A 6000-nucleotide genomic window follows, 5' to 3' on the forward strand; every position below is an offset into this window, starting at 1 on the left:
GGTGAACTATTCCTTTAATGTAAGAACAAATGCATTACCACATAAATTTAGCCATTAAATCGCCTGCAGTCAATGATGGAGTTCTTTATAAACTGTAGTATTATTCCAGGCAAACCGTTTGACTTTTTAAATGCCAGCCCGCACCCGTTTACAGGCCCACTTAGACTGCATTAGCGTGCATTCGCTCTTTGCCAAGACTGGACTCCTGGTTCTGTCCTCAACTGGCTCATTAAAAATAAGATTTTAGACTAAATAATGGGTCCCAGAAGATTAAGAACCATGGCAGAAACTGGTTTCAAATTCAGGGGGGTAGCAACAGCAGTGCTGTAAAATTTAATTGTTTTCTTTTCACCGTGATATATTTAAGGATTAACGGCAGATATACCTTTGCAAAGTGGGCATAATGCATTACAAGATCATCCCAGATTTTGTATGGCTGTTGGATATGTAACCTATTTGATGCACAGTATGGTCCAAAAGTCTGAGACCACTAGTGAAAACTCATATTAATTTTCTAATTTAACAAAGTTTTATTATATTGATACAGTATATACATTTGATTTATGTGTTAGAAATAGTGCAGATTGTTAGGTCTTCTTCATTGTACATGTATATATATCTTCTCTCTCTCTCTCACTCTCTCTCTCTCTCTCTCTCTCTATATATATATGTGTGTGTGTGTGTGTGTGTACTGAAATGTTTGCAACCCAGATAGCACACATACGTCTCCGAGATGTCTGTTTAAGAGCACTTCAACTGGACATCGTCACATTCTAATTAACATCTGATAAACATCTTAAATAGATCACATTTACAAATGTCTCAAAGACATTTGCTGAATGTCTTACGGACATCCGAGGGGAAACATCTTATAGACGTATTGCAGATGAGCAAATTCAGCCAATAATAATAATAATAATATGTGTTGTAGGTGTAAACACACATAAAATATCAGGAAATGTTTTAACATTTTTAAAATCCTAAAACTAGTTGTTTACTTCTAAGTTTCAATGGGAAAAAAAATCAATGTGGTTTAAGACTTTTCGGCCCCACTATACTGATAAAAAAAAAAATAAACAATTTTAAAGTCTACAGTAAATTGACTTGAACACACAGTAATTTTTTTTTTTTTTTTTTTTTTTAATAAGTGTAATTATTGTATTACATAAAAGGGGGGTTGCCTAGTTAAAAAGTTGGTTTAATTAGAAGATAAAGTTAAAATGAGTTTTTTAAATTACCGACCATCCATGATGACAGAACTGGTAAAGTCAGGGAGGGAAAGTCTGAGTTTTCAAGGGGGCGGGTCTAACCGCTGCGCGAACAAAAGAAAAAAAAAAAAAAAAAAAAAAAAAATACATTCATGAGTGACATCGTTCGACTGTATTCCCGCGAATTCCTGCGCCCGCTTTTCCGTTATTTATGACGTCAGGCATATGGTGACATCCTTTAATTATGACGTAAAAAATCAGAGCATGTGAGCGTTTTTTTTTTTTGTGAGGAGAAGAAATAAATAGTGGTGTGGAGAAAAAGTTTGGTGAGGTAAACGCGTTTAGACGCCAAAGGGTTTCGCTTCACGACAGATTTCGCAGTTAACTTCGTTCACTTGTTCCAACATCCCGGGGGTAATTTACGCGTTTATAGTACTTAAATGCGTTTAACAACTGTAAAAGTCTTTAAACTTTAATTTTTTTTAATTTTTTTATTTTTTTTAATGTCTTTAAACTTAAAATTGTTTTCAGACTTAATACTGTACCAGACTATTTAGTTGTATTTATGTTTTATTCGCGTTTGCCGGTCAACAGATTGTAAGGGGGGAAAAAGCCGGTTGACTTCGCTACTGACTTTTTTTTTTTTTTTTTTTTTCTCCTTCAAATGAAATGTTACAATATAGCCAACTTCTTAATTGCCCTTAAATTTGATCTTTTAATAAATTGAAATATATTTCGGCCGTGCAAACTGCGAGCGCTTTGTTAAAAATGAATGCAAGTAAATCATGCCGAAATAATAAGGTTATTGGAGCAGAAATACCTCAGATGTGTCGGAATTGCTGGAGGAGTCCGTTATTGTCACGGGATATATTCTCCTGAATGGAAAACTGCACTGAAGCCCTTGTGAGAAAAAGAGAAAAGTAAGTTAAATATCCTGATAGGTCGAGGGGAGGTACTTTTGTTGAAGAAAGGAGGGAGTTTGAACCCATTCACCATCCCTCAAAACCCTGCTGCAGTGCAAGAATGAGCCATCATTTACTGGAATTTAAAGAGTCACTGAAAGGAAAAGGAAAACTTTGACGTTTTCCCTTTTTTTTATTCCTAATGTGGAAACAGTTTTATTGTTCATGATTAATTGATTTGGTCATGGTTGAGAAAGGTAGTATGACCATGATAAGGCAATACAACCATGTGCCAGCATTTATTTTACAGAAATAATAATGAATATTAAAGAACAATTATATATATATATGGATTTATGTATGTTTATTAAAAATGTATTTGTATAATTTCGAGTTTAAAATGAAAGAACAAAATTTAGGGGCCTGGGTAGCTCAGCGAGTATTGACGCTGACTACAACACCTGGAGTTAGAATCCAGGGCATGCTGAGTGACTCCAGCCAGGTCTCCTAAGCAACCAAATTGGCCCAGTTGCTAGGGTGGGTAGAGTCACATGGGGTAACCACCTCGTGGTTCGCTCTCGGTGGGGCGCGTGGTGAGTTGTACGTGGATGCCGCGGAGAATAGCATGAAGCCTCCACACGTGCTATGTCTCCGCGGTAACACACTCAACAAGCCACGTGATAAAATGCATGGTCTCAGACACGGAGGCAACTGAGATTGAGGCGAGTCACTAGGCCACCACGAGGACTTAGAGCGCATTGGGAATTGGGCATTCCAAATTGGGGAGAAAAGAAAAAAAATTTAAGTCCTTGTTCACTTCAAATCTTTCGCAGCAGCTCTTAAATCTCATTCTCAGCCCTGCATATCCAAACTGCCACATCATAATCGTTCACATGACACGACAACCGTTGGGTGAGTAAAGCCCAAATTATACTTAGGTTAGTCGTGAACGCTAGGCGTGTGCGTACAGAATGCGGGACGCAGATTTCAAGTAATCAAGCTCTAACCGCATGCGGCCTGATTTTTTTAACCTTGTGTACTCTGAACGCGCAGTATGCGCCTGAATTATTTGCAGTAATAGCGAGTCCACAAGGTAGCACTAGAAAAATGTGTAACTGCTGCTAAACACGAGACAAACGTAGAAACAACAACAGTGGATGTGCACGGCAAGAACACGTCAGAAGATACCTGCGTTTAACTTGAGATTGAAGGAATATAAAGACATCTTTATGGGTCTAAACTTCTGGAGAGAAATATTAGAGTATCTCATAGCAGTTGTAGCGCGCATGCGCCAACCACCTGTACAGTATATGCACGCACAGTCAAATAAAATGTACTGAGTGTTCGACTATATGCAGATTTTTAGCATTCGCGTCAAAGCCTAAGTAGACTTTGGGCTTAAATGACATTTTTAAAAAAAATTTTTTTTAACTATTCCTTTAAGTCACACACAAGATATTGATACATTAAAAAAATAAATAATTTAGCATATTTAGAATTTGTGTGATTTTTATTGTGTTTTTGTTGTATTGAATGGTTCAGTGGTGTTAAATCAAATGCAGGTGAAAGAACACGGAATTGTGTTTTCACTTTGCATTTTTATTGCTACCTAGCATCACTTCTAACCTGTGGTTTACCCCAGAATGCTTTATTTGAATTGTTTGTTTGGACCGACAGGCTACCTGGGTGGCCAAACAGCTGAGCACAGCCCTACTCTGGGTGACAACACTTTGGAAACTGCCAAAGTGAGTCAGCAGGTTTAAAAAACATTTAGTCTTTGTTGTCTGAGCAAGCATTGATGAATTGCGCTCCCTCAGTTGTGAAAAACTATCAAGATATGGTGAGTTTTGCCAAAGTTTTGCTCTCTATTGTTATAGTTCAACAGTTAAAATATGATCCAGAGGGAAATATGATTGCTCTTTCATAGCTCAGGAGACTTAATGGAGTTAGATATTTTCACTGAAGTATCAACTTTGTCTCAGATGTGTCTCCTAATATTCCTATTGTAAAAATTACAATTAGCAAATATTGTAAAAGTGTAGATCTAACATTAATATGGTAAGCATTGCTCAGTTATTTGGTCATGAAAGAATTGGATAAGTAATCTTGGTATCTTTGGCAAATTCAAGTGTTGTTTGAGACACTGTTGAGATCTCTTCTGAAACTCCTGAGGAAATAGATTTGAGATTACAAGTGTCTCTTTAATCTGAGAATCAGGGGAAATCCCCAGTTGCTCTCTGTCTAAACTTATTGCTGTGTAGAAAAGACAGTTGAGAAATTAACAAGATTTCATTTGTGATTTTCCTTTCCCAGGGGAGTGCCCAATGTTGGAAAAACAAATTGAAGAAATCAGCGCATAACTGTTCGAGCATATCTCGTGAGTACAACATCCACATCATATGAAATACTGTTGTGGAATCTCAAACCGGCTGTAGACTCTTTGTGTTGCAGGGTCATAGAAATGATTTGCTGTGTGTTTTCCGATCCCCTTCGTCCTTGGAGTGTATGCAATAGAACAGTATGGGAGCAATTGTTTTTGGCAGTGTGTCCGCCCAAGACTGACTCTGCTCACCCTAAACAGAACCACATTGTCTGCTGAGCCCAGGAAAAAATGCCTGACTCCCCCTCAATATCTGACAGAATTTGTTTAACAGTACTGTATGTTTGTGACCAAAGAGGATGCAACGTGCGTCAAACAGTCTTTTGCTTTTACCTCTTATCTCATTAGAACAAGGGGTTTTGTTTACTTTGAGTATTATAAACTAAAACTGATCATAAAACACTGTTTTCTTTGGATTAATATAATACTTTTCCTGAATATTCATGGTGTTTGCTAAGGCAAGCATCACTGTCACTATTGATAATACATGTACTTGTAGTGAGATTTGAACAAACTCCTAAAAGTATTTAACCTTAGCATGTAACTAATTCCACACCGTACATACTGTAAATGATTCCTCAAATCATGCAGCTCTTTATGATTAACATGCAATCAGACTTGATTTTCGCCTAGTGGATGATAAAACATAGACTTATATTGAGGGATCTGAGCCATGTCTAGAGACCAGAACACCAGAGATTTGGGCTCGTTTGTCTAGAGCTTGTAAATAACCACCTAGCAACAACCCAGAACTCCATAGAAACCACATGGCAACAAAAACCACTACCACCACTTAGCACACCTTAAGGCTAAAGTATACTTTGGTTTTCCTTGTGCAACTAAATAATTTTTATTATAATCATTTTTGCATTTTGAGGAAACAGTCCTTTAAAATGTGTCAATATTTACTTTTAGTCAATTTTACTCAGACTAAAATGCCATATAATTTTAGGCAAAGAAAATAACATATTTTAGTTGACGATAATGTGCAAAATGACCAATTGTTATCATTGAGGAAATCGAAAAACCTTTGCGCAATGTCTGCACCTGTTGTTGATTTTACTAAAGAGCATCACAAATTAGTCACAGTGTGCATGCATCGAACACACCATATGAAGTCTTGGTCAAAGAGTATACTTTGAAAAGCAACAGCGCTCAACTATCCATGAGACTTAACACCACCTGGAAAAATGAAGTATACCCTAGCCTTTTGCCACCACATAGCAACGGCATAGAAACCATGCAGAATACCCTAGCAATCACACAGCAACATGTAAAAAGAAAACATCTTATCAGAACATCATAGTAACCGCGTAACAACCACCCACAACAACCTATCATTTTGCAAACAAGATTTACATGAGTAAAGCTGGCGCCACACTAGCTCCAATCAACACGAATTTGGCTGAGGGTGTCACACATACGGACTGTTTTACTGAGATCTTGCTCTCTTCAGTTAGAGGTATGAGACACTTGACGATACAAAATGGTGGAGAGGTGACAAACATAC

At 37.3% G+C, this 6000-nt stretch overlaps 1 protein-coding gene and 1 long non-coding RNA gene across 2 annotated transcripts in view; one reads left to right on the forward strand and one right to left on the reverse strand.

The window, feature by feature from the left end:
• Nucleotides 1-2083, reverse strand: part of LOC127438809 (fibrillin-2-like) — an 89692-nt gene extending 87609 nt beyond the window's left edge. Inside the window, exon 1 of the mRNA XM_051694663.1 lies at nt 2029-2083. The gene's annotated coding sequence lies outside the window, so the exon portion shown is untranslated. The remainder of the gene's footprint in view (nt 1-2028) is intronic.
• A 1715-nt stretch (nt 2084-3798) lies between these two features.
• LOC127438854 (uncharacterized) lies at nt 3799-5275 on the forward strand. Its single transcript, XR_007896820.1, has 3 exons — nt 3799-3855; nt 4424-4487; nt 4562-5275. It is a non-coding gene; the product is annotated as an uncharacterized LOC127438854 (long non-coding RNA).
• The last annotated feature ends 725 nt before the right edge of the window (nt 5276-6000 follow it).

This window comes from Myxocyprinus asiaticus, chromosome 50 (assembly GCF_019703515.2).
Source record: "Myxocyprinus asiaticus isolate MX2 ecotype Aquarium Trade chromosome 50, UBuf_Myxa_2, whole genome shotgun sequence".
Lineage (NCBI taxonomy): Eukaryota > Metazoa > Chordata > Actinopteri > Cypriniformes > Catostomidae > Myxocyprinus > Myxocyprinus asiaticus.